General features: G+C 47.7%; 1 protein-coding gene across 8 annotated transcripts in view; it reads left to right on the forward strand.

Moving 5' to 3' along the window:
- Positions 1-17,817, forward strand: part of LOC146809180 (uncharacterized) — a 337,838-nt gene that overhangs the window by 172,248 nt on the left and 147,773 nt on the right. The window lies entirely within an intron of this gene.

Below are 17,817 nucleotides of genomic sequence, written 5' to 3' on the forward strand. Positions count from 1 at the left end.
GTGGATAAGAGAATCACCTAATGATCTTTCTCTTCTATATGTGATGGAGAGTTAGGTGGTTAGCTCAGAACCTCATCCCTCAAATGTTTCCAGTGTTTACCCATAATCAATCTAATATTATGAGATGTGTTATTGTAGGTGGTAAGCAATCAAATGCATTTCTTTCCTCTTTTTTTTCTTCGGAAAAAGGAGCTGATTTCTTTTCACTGTGGTCACTTTTTAGTAAGTCTTATTGGAATTACCCCTCATTTGGAATCGCTTAATGACATGGGTCTTCTCTTTGTGGGACTCACTGTCTGTATTGCACAAACATTGACCTCTTAAAATTTGCCCATTAGAGATACTATTAATGAAACTTCTTGGATGGTAACTATTGTAATAAAATACCTTATTTTCAGCTGTCTCCTTCCAATGTAGGCCCACATAAATAGTGCCATCCTCCACTCTCAAGTTCAGGTCCAAAAATGCCATAACATCCTTACTCATTTTGTAAGTAAAGCTGAGATTGTATGGATTGTAATTAAGTATATTGATGAATTCAATGGCCATCTCCAGAGGACCGTTCCAAATACAAATAAAATATTCAGTGGATCTGGTCCACTGGGACATGGGTTTGGAGAACCTTTCATCATAATTTGGCCAGACCACATGCTCCTCCCACCAGCATGCACCCGGCGTCGGAGGAAGTAGCATAAATCCGGCCCATGAAGCGACTGCGCAGCGGACGCGCACCTAAGGCAAGCCCGTCTGCGCCCTTCCGTGCCCGACTGGGTCCAGGGACCAGGATCCCTGCATTTTTTACATCAGCACACATCAGGTATTCCTGTACACAACTGCCGCAGTTAAATCGCGAGCCTAAGGCCATATGCCTCCACCATATGCGCTCAGAAAACCATGTATCCAAGTGCCCCTACTGCACCTTCACTTTCACCCCCCATTTCCAGCCACCTCCCCCATCAAATGTTGCACACAGTGTTTTGCTTTTAAATGTAGATCCCTCCCCAAGCACTCTACAGAAATTTCAATCTTACTTCAAGACCTCGCCCCAGAGGCTCTATTTCTAACTGAAACCTGGGTCAACGCGAGCTCTGACCCTGACATAGTGGAAACTCTGCCCCATTGGTATGTTATTCAAAGGGTAGATAGAACCACAAGCAAAGGTGGAGGTATCGCGATCATTTACAAGGATGACCTCACCTGCTGCCTACTTGGCAGTCCTCTCCGGGAGTGTGAGAATGTGCATTTCATTTTGGAATTTTCCCCTCTCCTCTCGCTCTCAGGCATTTTGATCTACCGCCCCCCGGGTGCAGTTGGCTCCTTTTGTAACTCCCTGTTAGAAACAGCTATTGATCTAGCTGGAACAGCCATGAATTTCATGCTCCTTGGGGATTTGAACTTCCACTTCAATGATCCATGAGCAACCGTAGCAGTTGAACTAGCTAACGACCTTGAGGCACTCCAGCTGGTGCAAAAAGTTTGCCTACCTACACATGAGCATGGACACTGTCTTGATCCTGTGTTTTCTAACCTGGAGAATCTCCAGGGAAGTGATCCCATCCCCATTCCCTGGTCAGACCACCACCTGGTGCCCTTAGTCTGGCATCCTCACACATCTACTCCCCTCCCCCAGCCCATACGGACCCTCACCCATCCCTGGTCCAGGCTCCCCCAGAAAAACTGGATCCAAGAACCGGAAATTAATAGACCCCGGTTGGTCCCCTGCCCAGTTGAAATGTATAATAATTTTTGCAGCTGGATAGAGGATTCACTGGACCAGGTCCTTCCTAAAGCCTGGATAAAAAAAAAGAACGGTTCACAAAGGTCGCCCTGGTACTCTGCCGAATTACGCACTTTGAAACAAAATTGTAAAATATTAGAAAGATGGTGGAGGAAAGACTTTGCACCAGACAGTAAGACCACCTACAGAAAGGCCATCTGTAAATATAGAGCAGAGATGAGGAAAGCTCAGGCGTTCTTTTATGAGAAAAAAATCCAGCTAGCCTCCAACTCTCCAAGAGAGACCTTCGCTATCATATAAGGGCTCCTCAAAGCCCAATCCCTACGGCTCCCGCAGATCCTCCTGATACCCTCTGCGAAAAGCAGGCAGAATTCTTTGATACAAAAATTCAGAAAATCATCAAAACCCTCCCATATATTGACCCTTTGTGCACCCACTATCCTCTCGATCCCCCCTCCACCACTCATCGCCTGGACCTCTTCCTTCCGCTCCCCATAGAAACTCCCCTGACTCTAATGTCAACTGTTAAAAGTGGCTTTCGTAGAGACCCAGCCCCTATGAGCATTTTATTAAAGGCAGCATCTACCATTGGCCCCACAGTCACCCAGGTTATTAACACTTCACATAGCACAGGAATAGTCCCTCCTAGCTGGAAAAGAGCGATGGTCAAAACCCTACTCAAGAAGCCCCAGCTAGACCCTGCAGACCTTGGCAACTATTGCCCTATCTCCCTTCTTCCTGGGATTTCAAAAATCACGGAAAAATACGTCAATCACATTCTTTCAAATTTACTTGAAACTTTTAATCTATTACACCCGTCCCAAACAGGCTTCCGCCCTCGGCAGAGCACGGAGACGGCATTACTTGCGGTGGTAGAGGAAAGCAGAAACATTTTGGACGCTGGAGGCTCAGCAGCCATTATACTTATAGACCTGAGCGCAGCATTCGACACGGTGAATCACCAAATCCTGATTCACTGTCTCATCAACCTGGGAGTAGCTGACACTGTTCTAAGCTGGCTGCGTTCTTTCCTAAAAGCACGATCATTTCAGCTTTTTGGGGAAAACCCGTGTTCCAAACCGTGGCCTCTCAGATGTGGTGTTCCTCAGGGCTCATCCTTGAGCCCCACGCTATTCAACACATACATGGCCCCCCTAGCCTCGATTGAAGCCCCTTTTGGGATCCATATGGTCACCTATGCCGACGACACCCAATTGGTCGTAGCTTTAAATCAGCCCACACATTACTCTACGACTCTAAAAGCATGCCTCATGGAAGTTGTAAAATGGATGTTTCTCTCCCATCTGAAATTGAATGGGGAAAAAAACGAGATCATGACCCTGGGCAACTTTGATAACACATCACTTGGAACCCTCTGGCCAGCATATATGGGCCCGGCTCCCACACCCAAGCCAGAAATAAAGAGCCTGGGCATTTGGCTAGACCATAATTTGACTTTCGAAACCCAAGCTAGAAAGACAATAGCAACCTGTTTTGGCCTGATCAGAATGGCTAGGAAAGTGTTTCCCTGCTTTCCCCATAGCAAAGAAAACCATGGTGCAATCCCTCATATTGTCAAGGTTAGACTACGGCAATGGGCTCTATCTGGGAGCCCCCAGCTCTGTGATCAATAAACTACAGATGGCCCAGAACTGTGCAGTCAGATTGCTGACAGGAACTCCCAAATTCCAGTCCGCAAAACCAGCCCTCCGCCAACTTCACTGGCTCCCAGTGAAAGAACGAGTTATGTTTAAAGCTCTCTGTATAGTCCACAGATCCTTGCAGGGGACTGGCCCGCCTCTTCTCTCGGCGATAATTCAGCCTTACAAAGCTAGGAGAGGACTTTGCTCGAATGATCTCCACCTGGTCAACATCCCTAGAATCAACTGAGCAAGAAGTGGTGGTTGACTCTTGTCACTTAATGCCGGCAGTCTTTGGAACGCTCTGCCCCTCCACCTCAGGAAAGAGACTGTCCATCTTGCCTTGCGGAAACAACTCAAACCCCTCCTTTGTCCCTGAACTCTGACGCCCCATCGGATTACGAGTGCTCGCCTAGCGCTGGGAGGCCTTCTGGTAGCCATGCGCTTTACAAATGTCCTTTTCATTTCGTTTCATTCATTCATTCATTTCATTTCACTATTGACGATTTATAAAAATAGAGTGGGGGTAGAGCATCACAAACACAAGTCTTTCATTGCTGAATGTGATCATGAATTAGTTTGCCATGCCTGGTTCTGGGCTGTTTGCTTATGCTAATATGATTTCCCAACATGTTCAGTGCAATGTACAGGATGAATTTGTTCACATTGTTTGGCTTCCAAGCATGTATGTGGTCGCCAGTAGATAGTTATAGTTAGGACCTATTTTCCATAGGAAATCCGCAACATTCTATTTGGAATAACTTTGGTGCCGATTGACAAATCTTCGTGCAATTTGCAAAACTTTTGGCCAGCTCTGGTCCGCTCCTATCCTGAAAGTCTCGGGATGATTCGTGTAGCAGGGGCTGAGAAAAAAGGAGGGTCCCAAAACGTGTTTTCCCAAAGCAATTTCCCATAGGACATTTAGCCGCAGCTACAGCCCGAACTGCTTAACGGAATTACACCAAATTTGGCAAAGAGGGAGTCCTTAGTTCAGACTCGTGCCTTTTGCTTAAATGATGTAAATCCGTTCAGTAGTTGCTAAGAAAATGACAATTAAAAGTACATATATATCTAGGGCCGCGGATCCTCCCGTGCACGAGCTTTATGCTAATTGGCTGTCAACACTTCAAACCAGGAAGTGTTGACAGCCATCTTGTGCCTCGGTAGAACTGAGGCACAAGAAAGCAGAAAACAAATGTGAAAATCGCAAAAAGGGGGCAGGGTAAAAACAATTATTATTATTTTTTTTTTAAATAGCGGGATGCGCTTAGGACCCACGCAGCCCGCTGCCGAAAAAAAAACAAGCGTAGGCTCCTGCGCTTCGTTTTTATTTAGCCCCCGAGGGGGCCAAGTCCCGGGGCAATATATATATTATAATGGGGAGCCCAGAGGGCGCCCCCCAGCCCCGGGGACCGCCAACCCCAGGGCTTATCTGAATTATGGGGGGCTCTCAGCCCCCCAGCCGTGGGGACCGCCACCCGGGGCTTTAATATACAAGGGTGAGGGGGCTCAAAGGCCCCCCCAAGCCCCAGGGACCGCCAAACCCCGGGGCTTGTTTAAAAAAAAATTATCCTGTGTGGGGGGGCTTGAGCCCCCCCACACGCCCCGGGGACCGCCACCTCCCCGGGGCACTAATTATTTAACATAGGGGGTCCATTACGGACCCCCAAGCCCCAGGGACCACCAACCCCTGGGGCTTTAAATTAAGTGGGAGGGGGCCGCGTGGTCCCCCTCCTGGAGCCCTTGATGGCCCTGGGGTCTGCCACCCCCCCAGGGCCGGCTCCTGCAGTGTCCCGCAGTGCCCACCCTCGGGACACCCGCCCTGCCATTGCAAACTGTTTTGCTTCATTGAAGCGAGAGCAGGGAAACCTGCTCTCGCTTCAATGAAGCAAAGCAGATTGCTTTTCCATATGGGGAGCAGCATGTTAGCTGCTCCCCATGTGGGAAAGCAGTGCCGGCTCCCGCAGGAGGCGGGGAGCTGGCTGGGACCATGGGGGGATTGGGACGCCCCCATGGTCCCCAACGAGGTGGCCAGGCCCTGGGGGATGGGGTTCCCGAAGCTAGTAGTAGCCCGGGAGGGGGGCCACGCGGCCCCTTCCCGATGTTTTATTTTTTTTTATTTTAAAACTCTAATTGAGGGCAGGCCCTGAGGGATGGGGTCCCCAGGGCCAATAAATTAGAAAAAGAAGGGGGATGCACAGCCCCCCTTCTTAAAAAAAAATAAAGAAAAAGACGGGATCGGGCCGGAGGCCACGCCCCGTCCTTGCACCACTCTGCAAATGCGCGCCCTTGTGCGTTTGCAGAGGGGGAACTAATTCCCCTTGAATACTGGGGGTCCCTGGGTGCCAACTAGCCCACCAGGAACCTCCAGTATGCGCCAGGGGGCTGTGTTGCAGAGAGGTGTAATGAGGCCACGCTTCTTTTTACACCTCTCTGCAACGCAGCTCTGTGGCACTTACTGGAGGTACCTGGTGGGCTAGTTGGCCGCCAGGGGACCTCAGGATTCAAGGGGACTTAATCCCCCAACTTAAAACGTGCCACGATGTGCGTTTGCACAGTGGTGAAGGTTGGGGGCGGGGCCTGAGGTGATATGTGTGCAAACACGCCCTGTGGCGCGTTCTAAGTTGGGGAATTCATTCCTCTGCAATCCAGAGGTCCCCTAGGGGCCAACTAGCCCACCAGGTACCACCACTAAGCGCCACGGAGCTGCGTTGCAGAGTGTTGTAAAAAAGAGCGTGTCCTCTGAACACCTCTCTGCAACGCAGCTCCCTGGCGCATACTGAAGGTACCTGGTGGGCTAGTTGGCCACCAGGGGACCTCAGGATTCAAGGGGACTTAATCCCCCAACTTAAAACACGCCACAGGGTGCATTTGCACAGTGGTGAAGGTAGGGGGCCGGGCTTGAGGGGATATGTGTGCAAACACGCCCTGTGGCGCGTTTTAAGTTGGGGAATTCATTCCTCTTCAATCCAGAGGTCCCCTAGGGGCCAACTAGCCCACCAGGTACCTCCAGTAAGTGCCACGGAGCCGAGTTGCAGAGTGTTGTAAAAAGGGGTGTGGCCTCTGAACACCGCTCTGCAACGCAGCTCCCTGGCGCATACTGGAGGTACCTGGTGGGCTAGTTGGCCCCCAGGGGACCGCAGGATTGAAGAGGAATTTATTCCCCATCTTAAAACGCGCCACAGGGCGTGTTTGCACACATCACCTCTGGCCTGCCCCCTTCCTTCACCATTGTACAAATATTCCTTTAAAATCAGCCGAACTACGAATTCCGATTTACTCACCTGTTAACAGGAGAGAACCCAGTGCTGCATCTTTTAGCCCAGCACTGACCCTGGAAAGTAATTCTAAGCGTACTTACCAGTAACTTGAATTTCCTTCCATAGGATATCATTGCCTCCCACCCCTGTTCCTGTTTAATAGTTTAATAGTACTCCCGTGAGTAATTGAGCTGACAAGCTGGAGGATGAAGCACCCGCATGCCTGTGAGAGGTACCTGACCTGAGAAAGATGTTGGCAGCCTACTCCGCAAACCCCAAATTTCAGTTCCGAGAGGGCACTCAACTCCGTCCGCACCATCCGGTTTGCCTTCCTCGTGCATCTCGCTTCCCCAACTTCCATAAATTACTGCCATGCCCGACGCGTTTTGAGGCTGAAGAATGCCTCTTAATCATGGGCTGCTGCACAGAGGGAATGAAAGCTCACCTTTTAAATCATTCATCTTTTATTTAATGAAACCGCCCTTAGTGGGCGTGGCTCACAATATGTCACATATTGGTCTTTGTAGTCCAAAAAAGGTGAGTATTTTTATTTTCCTTTAGTAGGCTCAGTCCCTCGGTGTATTTATCCAGCTAATTAAAGTCCTTTAGTAGGAGGGAGGCCAGGAATGCGGGATAAAAGTTCAATTCGGAACAGAGTGCTTCCCAGAGAGGACCCGTTCCCCTCCAAAGCCTTTCCATCTTCAATCTATCAGGAAATGGTGCACCTCTCCAAGGCCACTTTCCGTTCTTTGAAGCACGCATTGCCAATTTGATAAACAGCATGCAGACCTGACTTTCTTCCTACTCAAGGATAGATAAAACTGCAACTAACAGGGGGACTGAGCCCACTTAGGGTAATACACTGTACTCACCTCTCCTGGACCACATATACCAGCATGCTGCTGGCTGTCTTGAATTGTGCCACGCCCACTGGGGGCGGTCTTTCCTTTAATAAAGGATCGGAAAGAAAGTAGCGGTGAGTCTTCTGTTCCCTCTGTGCAGAGTCCACGAATAAGGGGCGCTACAGCCTTGAAACACGTCGGACATGGTTTTAATTTGAATGAAGGGAAGGACTGCAAGCATCAGCAAGGCATCACAACCGGATGGTGGGGAGTGAGTCATGTGCCCTCTCAGAGCTCAGGGGTTCATTTGTTTGATCACATTACAGCACGGCTGCCCTTGGCCGTGGAGAGGAGCACCACTTTCGCCTTCGACTAGAAGCGAGTTGAAGCTTGAAAGGGTTTCTGAAGGGAAACAATTTCCGTTCTTTGAAGCACGCATTGCCAATTTGATAAACAGCATGCAGACCTGACTTTCTTCCTACTCAAGGATAGATAAAACTGCAACTAACAGGAGGACTGAGCCCACTTAGGGTAATACACTGTACTCACCTCTCCTGGACCACATATACCAGCATGCTGCTGGCTGTCTTGAATTGTGCCACGCCCACTGGGGGTGGTCTTTCCTTTAATAAAGGATTGGAAAGAAAGTAGCGGTGAGTCCTCTGTTCCCTCTGTGCAGAGTCCATGAATAAGGGGCGCTAAAGCCTTGAAACGCGTCGGACATGGTTTTAATTTGAAATAAGGGAAGGACTGCAAGCGTCAGCAAGGCATCACAACCGGATGGTGGGGAGTGCGTCGTGTGCCCTCTCAGAGCTCAGGGGTTCATTTGTTTGATCACATTACAGCACGGCTGCCCTTGGCCGTGGAGAGGAGCACCACTTTCGCCTTCGACTAGAAGTGAGTTGAAGCTTGAAAGGGTTTCTGAAGGGAAACGATTTCCGTTCATTGAAGCACGCATTGCCAATTTGATAAACAGCATGCAGACTAAGGGTGGGCGCAGTGCTCGGCTCCGCCCACGGAGTGTGCATAGTACTGCCCACTTCGCGCTGCGCAAAGTAGGCATAGCAGGGGCAGACTACGCACACCCCGCGGCGCAGCAGAGTTGCCCGCCACCCGCCTCCCTCCCGCCCTCATTTTACAATGATTAAAATCATTAGATAAAGAAAAATGACTTACCTGAGCTGCCACGTCCCGGGGCTCCATCTTTCTGCTTCTTGCATATCTTCTTCCTCACGAATGCGCATTCGCGGACGCCCGCGCATGCGCATTTCTCGGGAGAATCCCGCTAATGAAAAAAAAAAAACGAAGTGCAGACTCCCGGGGGGCCCAGTCCCGGGGGCAATTTCTTTATTATAATGGGGGGCCCAGAGGGGCCCCCCAGCCCCAGGGACCCCCATCCCCTGGGGCTTTAATTTATTGTATGCGGGGGGGCTCATGGGCACCCCGCAGCCCCGGGGACCGCCACCCCCTGGAGGCTTGTTTTTTTAAATAAAAAGCCTGTGTGGGGGGCTCGAGCCCCCCCACATGCCCTGGGGACCGCCACCTCCCCGGGGCACTAATTATGTAAATTGGGGGTCCGTTACGACCCCCAAGCCCCGGGGACCACCACCCCCGGGGCTTTAAATTCAGTGGGAGGGGGGCCGCGCGGCCCTCCTCCTGGAGCCAAAGATGGCCCTGGGGACCACCACCCCCAGGGCCGGCTCCTGCAGTGTCCCAGGGTGCCCACCCCAGGACACTGCTGTCCACAGGGCTGCGTTGCAGAGAGGTGTAATGAGGCCACGCCCCTTTTTACACCTCTCTGCAACACAGCTCCCTGGTGCTTACTGGAGGTACCTGGTGGGCTAGTTGGCCGCCAGGGGACCTCGGGATTCAAGGGGACTTAATCTCCCAACTTAAAACGTGCCACGGGGTGCGTTTGCACAGTGGTGAAGGTAGGGGGCGGGGCCTGAGGTGATACTGTGCAAACACGCCCTGTGCTGCATCTTTTAGCCCAGCACTGACCTTGAAAAGTAATTCTAAGCGTACTTACCAGTAACTTGTATTTCCTTCCATAGGAATCCATTGTGTGGTTTTCACCAGAAAATGTTCTGTGTCCATTTTTGAAACGTACAAATATTCCTCTAAAATCAGCCGAACTACGAATTCCGATTTACTCACCTGTAATCAGGAGAGAACCCAGGGCTGCATCTTTTAGCCCAGCACTGACCCTGAAAAGTAATTCTAAGCATACTTATCAGTAACTTGTATTTCCTTCCATAGGAATCCATTGTGTGGTTTTCACCAGAAAATTTTCGAAGTGTCTATTTTCACAAACTAAAAATATTCCTAAAAAATCGTCTGTATGACTTAAACACATTCTTTCAACTGTTTACAGGAGGTTTGCCAGTGCTGGATCCAGGATCCACCACTGAGTAAGAAAAAGTAACGATAACACTACTTACCTGCTAAGTGAATTTTCTGCCATAGGATAACATTGATGATTCTATTTGAAAAAATAGTGTCAACTTTTAAAATATGATAATATTCCTTAAAAATCACTACTGTAACCAAAGCGCTTTTACTCAACTGTTTACAGGAGATGTCCAAGGACTGAATCTAGGATCCAGTCGTGTGGTCAGAAAAGTAATCCATAAAGTAACCAATTGCATTTAACTAGAAATTCACATTGAGCTCAATGTTGCTTTGTGTCTGAATTTGTGTTGCCCATTGCAACAACTGTAACTACTGTACTTAAAAGTCTGTTGCCTATTTGCCAAGAATTTAAACTAAAGTATTTTATTCTGAGAAAGTATATTTTGTATTGTAATGTATAATGTAATTATGATGTAATTAAAAAAATATATCTAAAAATAAATAGTTTAAAAAATGTTGTAAATCAGTATCAAAAAAATCAGTATAACAATTAATACATTCAAAATTGTCATTTACAAAACCTTTGAAATTCACTGAAAAAACCATAGGTTTCAGGGGCGTTGTAGTTAGGAATTGGCATTTAAATAACCTTAGAAATTCACTGAAAAAACCATAGGTTTCAGGGGCGATGTGAACTCATCAGCAGTGCATTGTGGGGGCGCGAGTTATAGTTAGCTGAACTAACTATAACAGGGGAATTTCTAGGGATTTGTACGAGGGAAATGTCCAGCTAACTATAACGCCCCTGAAACCTATGGTTTTTTCAGTGAATTTCTAAGGTTTTTTAAATGCCAATTCCTAACTATAATGCCCCTGAAACCTATGTTTGTTTCAGTGAATATATATATAGTTATGATTAGGTCAACATTTCCATAGGGAATGTATTTTTTGTGTGCTAATATCTTTGGCACCGTAACACATCTCTACAAAACTTTTAAAAAAGGCACTCTTTTGCCTGGTTTCGGCATGTTAAGCTTTGGGGTGATCTGCCAAGTGGGGGGTGAAATAAAAGGGGGGTACCAAAGCACAAAATCCATTTTCCAAAGACTTATTTAAGAAGTGCTATCTTAAAGCCTGCCAAACAGAATTATGCCAAATTTGGCAAGAAGCTAGATCTCTGTATGAAGATTGTGCTTTGTGTGATTTGGTGTATTCAGTCATTTTGTTAGAACTTAAGGTTTAAACATATATGCATACCTTGGCACTTGGGTCCACAAGAAGCTCACAAGAGTCTTGCAGGAGCACCAATTTAAAAATAAAGCATTCTGATTGGCCAGGGAGCTTTCTTTTCTCTTGGACCATCTTGCTCCCATGGAAGTCAGACTCCCACAGCAGCTAGCACTCTCATTGGTTGCCAGAAACATGAGAAACGTTTTGCTGGCTGGCAGCCATTACAGGACTCTGACACTTAGTCACTTGTTCTGCAGTTGAAAAATAAAATTTTATAACGAGGCAGGATAGGGATAACCAGCCCGCCAGGCTTCATATGGGGGACCCCTTGGGGGTCGAAAGCTGAAAACAAAACTGGCAATTGAAGGATCTAGGGCGCCAAGCCCTGGGGTTGATTATTAAAAAAGAAAAAAGGGGGAAGGAGCCACATCTCCTGTGGCCACCTCATGTACTGTGTCCGGGGGATCCTATCCCTGGGAGACAAGTTTCTCTGCACGCACTGGCATGCGCACGAAAACTTGTGTTTGCTCCCCCCTGGCAGGATCTTTTTTTTTTATCTCACCATGCAGAAGTAAACAAAGTCTACTGCCAGCTGGTGTGAGTTTTAAAAATGCCCTGCCTGCTGGGGGCAGACCTGTGATCTGTTTCCTTCCCCATACTGATGAGGGCAGGGAAACCGATAACAAGATTGCATAAACTGCTGCTTCCTGAGGGTGGGAGCAATGCTGCCCCCATGTGCATATGGTGGGTGCCAGCGCTCCCACCAAGTTAAAATAGAGGCCCTGGCGATGTGGTCCTCAAGTCCAAAATTGGATTGGGGTGGGGGCTGCACTGTCCCCCTCCCATTAAAAAACATTATGGCCCCAGGGGATGGCGTCCCCAGGGCCTTTTTAATGCTTGGTAGGGGGGCTGCACATCCCCCTCCTGCTCTTTTTTATTTTTTACTTTCAGCCCTGGGGGTGGACTCCTCAGGGCCGATAATTACTCAGAGAAGGGGTCTGCATGCCCCCCTTAAAACAAGAGGATGGGGACCCCATGGTCTAATAAAAGTCAGGGATTGGGAGCCACATGGCTCTCCACCCCATAAAAAAGGCCCTAAGGGATGGGGTCCCCAGGGCCTAATAAGGCCATGTGGCCCTTCTCCCCTTTAAATTACATATGGCCATGGAGGCTGGGATCCCCAGGTCCTATAATGTCTTAGGGAGGGGGGCCCTCCTTTTTTAAATATATTTGGCCCTGGGGATGGGTACCCTGGGGCTTAATAAGACTTGGGAAGGTGGGCTGAACATCCCACTACTTAGATTTTGGCCTTGGGGATGCGGTCCACAGAGCCTAATAATGCTCAGGGAGGGGGGGAGGGCTTGCAGCCCCCTCTCTTTTTAAACAAAAAAGGCCCTGGGGGAATGGCGTCCCCAGGGCATAATAATACTCGCGGAGGTGACCCACACAGCCCCCTCATCTTTTTTATTGGTATGGCCCCGGGTGATTGGATTTCCTTCCCTTTTTTCCTATATTTGGTCCCTGGGGCATGAAAGCAACGTGTGCACAGCAAAGGCCATGCACAATGTGGGGTTGGCTTCCTGCTGAGAGTTTGGCCAAAAGACCCAGCTGCAGGCCAATACCCCCGCAGTACAAGGCCAAAGGCCATGCGCGGCGAGGGTTGGCTTTACGTATACTAATAAAATACTGTTTTATGTTTTAAAAAAACCTGAAAATTCAATGAAAAAAATAAAGGTTAAAGTAGCATTATATTTAGGTGCGAGAAAAATCTGTTTAAAAAGAAAAAACCTTAGAAACTCACTGAAAAAACAAAAGGTTAAAGGAATGTTAGGTGAATATATCAGTGACCACATTAATGTTTTGAACTAAAGAAAGTGCAGAAATTCATGTGTTATATTTAACAGACCTAACAATAACTTGCACCTTCACCATGCATTGCTTATGACCTCAAATATTACGTCACTCATGATATGTTCTATGACTTAGATTGGATCATATTGGAGTAGAGTGAGGTAGATTGAGGTGGGGTGGGGCAAATTGGAGTGGGGTGGATTGGACTACATCATTCCACTACACTCTACCCCAATCTATCTAAGCCCAATCTACCCCACTCTACTAGTCTACCCGACTCCACTCTACCACAAATTACCCCACTCCACTCTTCCCCAGTGTACTCAACTCTTCTCTAATCTACTCCACTGTGGTGAAATCTATCCTAATCTAACCACCCCACTCCAATCTACCCCATCCCACTCTACCCTACTCTACCAGAATCTAACCCACTCCACTACAATCTACCCGATCCATCCCACTCCAGTCTACACCACTCCACTCTACCCTAATCTTTATCACTTTAGTATAGTGCAATCTACCACACTCCACTTCACTACAATCTTTCTCACTCAACTCTACCCCGATCTACCCCAATGGAATCTATTCCACTCCAGTCTATCCCACTCCACTCAATCTACCACAATCTACCCAACTCCACTCCAATCGAACCCGATCTACCACAATACACCCCACTCCAATCTACCCCACTTAACTTCACCGACTCTTATCATTCCAATTCCATTTCAGTCCAATTTACTCTTCTCTGTGATCTAAACTATGCCAGTCAATCCCATGCCAATCTATCACACTCCAATAAAATCTATCCCTCTACACCCTTATCTACCACAATACATCCTCTCCCATCAACCTCACTCCACTCACTCTAACCCAATCAACCCCACCCCACTCTACTCCAATCTACCCCATGCCAATCTACCCTATTCCACTCCAATATACCACAGTATACCCCACGCTTCACTCCAATCTACCCCACTACATTAAAATATAACCTACTCTAATCAACCCAAACTTCTCTGCTGCAATCTACCCTACTCCAGTCTACTCCAATCCACCCTACTCCACTCTTCCCCAATCTATCCCACTACACCCCAATCTCTATACCTGTCCGCTCCAATCTTTTCAACTGCAATCCATTCCAATCTACCCATCTCTACTTCAGTCTACCCCACTGCACTCGACCCAATCAACCCCACCACACTCTACCTCAATCAGCCCCACTCCACTATACCCCACTCCAGTCCAATCTACCCCACTGCAATCCACTCAATCTACCCCACTCTACTCCAATCTACTGTACTTCACTTCACTCTACCCCACTCCACTTTACCACAATCTACCACAATCCAAACTACCTCATACCAATCTATCCCACTCTAATCTACCACACTCCACTCCAATCAACCCCTCGTCACTCCTATCTACCCCAATCTACCCCACTCCACACCACACCACTCCATACCTCTCCACTCACACCCCACTCACTCTAACCTAATCACCCTCACCCCACTCCGATATACTCCAGTATACCCCATTACACTAAAATCTACCCTACTTCATTATAATATACCCTATTCTAATCCACCCAATCTAATCCACTGCAATCTACCCCACTCCACTGCAATCTATTCCAATTGACTCTACTCTACTCTTTCCCAGTCTTTCCTACTCCACTCTAATCTATCCAACTGCACTCCATTCCAATCTACCACACTCCACTCTACCTCAATCTGCCCCACTACACTATACCCTAATATACCCCACTCTACTATAATTTACCCCACTCCACTCCATATATCCCACTCCATTCCAATCTACAGAGCTTCACTCCACTTTACCCCGATCTACCCAATCTACCCAACTCCAAAATACCTCACACCAATCTATCCCACTCCAGTCTACCCCACTCCACTCCAATATACCCTGCTCTAATCTACCCAAGCTAACCATTTCACTCCAATCCATCCACTCCACTCTTCCACAACCTACCCCACTCCAATCTCCAAATCATTCCAACCAACTCCAATTGACCCCCCTCCACTCCACCTAATCTACCGTACTCTACTCTAGCATGATCTACCCCACTAGAATCTACTTCACTCCAATGTACTCAATCTACCACAATCTGCCGTATTCCACTCCAATTTAACCCAATTTATACCAATCCCCTCCACTACAATCTATGACACCTGACCTCACATCACTCCACCCACCCCAATCTACCCCATGCCAATCTACCCCACTGCAGTATACCCCAGTATACCCCACTCGGCTCCAATCTACCCCACTCCAATATACTCCACTCCATATACCTTACTCTAATCCACCCAATCTACCCCACTTCAATCCACTGCACTCCAATCTACCACTTCCCAGTCTATCCCACTCAACCCCAATATCCAATCCACTCCAAGAGATCGAAAGGCACTCCATTCCAATCTACCCCACTCTACTTTAGTCTACCTCACTCTAATCTATCCCAAACTACCCCACTCCACTCTACATCAATCTGTTCCACTCTATCCCAATATACCCAACTCCAATCCTGTCTACCCTACTCCATTCCAATCTACCCCACTCCAATCGAGCCAATCTACCTCACTTCAATCCATCCAATATACTCCACTCCACTCTACTCCAGTCTACCATACTTCACTCGACTCTACCTCACTTCACTTCAATCTACCCCACTCAACTCTACCCCACTTCAATCTACCACAATAAACCTCCATTCAATCTACCTCACTCAACTTCACTTCAATCTACCCCAATCTATCAAACTCCAAACTCCCTCACTCCAATCTACTCAACTGCAACACACCCTATTTGTCTTCTACCCCTTTTACTGCACTCCAATCGCTACTCCACTCCATTCCAATCCACTCTACCCCAAACTACCATACTCCACTGCTGTCCACTACACTTCACTCCTATCTATTCCACTCCAAACCAACCAATCTACCAGTACCCCATTCCATTCTATCCCAATCTACCCCACTCCACTTCACTTCAATTGACCCCACTCCAATCTACCCTACTCCACTCAAATCTACTCCGCTCCATTCCAATGTAACCAACTCTATCCCAATCCAACCCACTCCAATCTACCCACGCAACTTTACCCTAATCTACCCTATTCCAATCCACCCATTCACCAATCTACCCAACTCCAATCTATCCCATGCCACTCTACTTCAATGTACCACACTTTACCCCAATCTACTCTTCTCTATCCCACTGCACTCCACCCCACTCCAATCTACCCGATCCTATCCCAATCCACCCCACTCTAAACAACTCCAATCGACCCCACTCCTCTGCACCCCACTCCCATCTACCCCAATCCAATCTGCCTCACTCATTTCCACTCCAAACTACACAACTTCAATCTTACCGTAATGTACCCCACCTCACTCCACCCTAATATAACCCCCTCCACTCCAATATACCCCAATTCTCCCTACTATATTCCAATCTACCCTATTATTTTCCACCCAATCTCCCCCACTCCAATCTACCTCACTCCACCCTAAACTAACCCACTTCACTCCAGTCTACCCCATTCCACTCCAATCTATCCCTCTCCAATCACCCCACTCTTCCCCAATCCACCCCAATCAATCTCAATATACCCCACTTGGCTCTACCCCAATCTATCCTGATCTACCCCACTCCTATCTACCCAATCAACCCCAATCTACCCCACTCCACTCTAATTTTCCCCACCCCACTCAACTCAAATCTCCGCACTCCACCCCAGTCTATCCCAATTAAATCATCCCACTTCCATCAGGCCGTTCTATCCTATGCCACCTCCGCAATCTACCCCACTTCAATCTACCCACTCCACCCCACCCCACCCCTCTCCACCCCACTCCACTCCAATTTACCACACTCTACCCCAATCTACACCATTCAACTCCTGTGTACTCAACTCCTCTCCAATGTACCCCACTCTACTCCACTACAATATACCCCAATATACTCAACTCCAGTCTCCCTTATTCTACCTCAATCTACCACACTAGAATATATCTACCCATTCTACCCCACTCCACCCTACTCCAAGCTATACTACTCTACTCTACCCACTTCCTCTCTACCCCCTCCACTAACCTTTAGTCATGCTGTGTAGCAGCCACACCGGCATACAACACGACTAAAACACATTGCCAACACCAAAAGACCTTGCGTAGGCGAGCGCTATTGGAGTTGTCAATGCTTGCTTAAAGGTAGGCTGCTGAATTATTCAAATGAATGAGATGTGTTGCACTGCACATACTCTCAAATACACAGAGCTCTGTTCAGTCAGAGTGAGCAATTTCATTTACAATGGAGGGAAAGCCACAGTGCTGATGTTTGCTCCTAGAGAGGAGTTCTTCGTTGGAGGTATTGTGTGACCAATCTAGACACTTACATGAGTATGAATATATCAAGCCTTTTACTTATTAATGGAGATTCCTTTATGCTCATACAGGCCCATCAGAATGGGGGGTGAGGGCAGCAGGTGGTCATTATTCCCCATAAGCTGTACTCTTTGAGGGCCCTCATTTCATGTGGCTAATATTTATCTATATATTTTAAAGCTAACCTCATAATTAAAGACAAGACTGATAAAATGCTGCTGGATTTGACACTTGACAATTTTCCAGCAGAACATTTTGTTTCAGCTACAAAGGGGCCCGGTTCACTTTGATTACTCCAGCCACAAAAATGCATCTGTTATGCCTAGTCTATAGCCCTCATTATAAGTGGCCCAGTATGTGCAATAACTACATCCAATGCAAATATTGCAATTATGGGTTTTGTGATAAATATCAACAGGGCTGCTAATTACCAGACATGCAGATTCTGGTGTGGTAAGTACCACAATCTGTTATTCCCTTAAAGTCATAATTGTGTGA

This window comes from Triturus cristatus, chromosome 7, assembly GCF_964204655.1.
Source record: "Triturus cristatus chromosome 7, aTriCri1.1, whole genome shotgun sequence".
Taxonomy (NCBI): domain Eukaryota; kingdom Metazoa; phylum Chordata; class Amphibia; order Caudata; family Salamandridae; genus Triturus; species Triturus cristatus.